Raw genomic sequence first — 757 nt, forward strand, 5'->3', positions numbered from 1 at the left:
CGGAGCCCACTCAGGGTTGGATCTCACAGCCCTGAAATCATAACCTGAGCTGAAATCAAGAGTGGGACACTTAACCTACTGAGCTACCCAGGTGCCCCAATTTGGTTTCATTTTTATTTTGTTTTTGGGTGGGAGGTGGGGGACAGGCAGTTTTTATCAAAATCTAAGTTACTTTGAAGAACTGAGAATTTTGTTTCTTTTTGTCAGAGAATAAAAAAAGGAAATACAAAACATTATAGAGCAAAAACTTATAAAGGTATGTGATGTAAGCTTTGAAAAACCTTTCTCTACTTGGTCTGCCATCACTATTTCCCAAAGGTCAATGATCTTATCAGCCTGGTGTTTTATCTTTTTAAAGTTATATGTATATAAAACATATACAAAGGTGCGTCCAGGTTAAGTGGAGCCTAAAGTCTATATAATACAATGGCTTTATTAAGAAAAACAATACAAAATTATATATTTATAATTAGGTTCAAAAGTGTTTATATATTTTTTAATATTTAAATTCCAATTAGTTATTATACAATGTAATATTAGTTTCAGGTGTACAATATAGTGATTCAACATTTCCATACAACACCCGATGCTCATCACAAGTGCACTCCTTAATCTCCATCACCTATTTAACTCATTCCCCCACCCACCTCCCCTCTGGTAACCATGTTTGTTCTCTATAGTTAAGAGTCTGTATTTTTCAGCCATAAAAAAGAATGAAATCTTGCCATTTGCAATGATATTGATGGAGATACAGAAT

The sequence above is a fragment of the Phoca vitulina genome, unplaced genomic scaffold (assembly GCF_004348235.1).
Source record: "Phoca vitulina isolate PV1807 unplaced genomic scaffold, GSC_HSeal_1.0 scaffold35, whole genome shotgun sequence".
Classification (NCBI taxonomy): domain Eukaryota; kingdom Metazoa; phylum Chordata; class Mammalia; order Carnivora; family Phocidae; genus Phoca; species Phoca vitulina.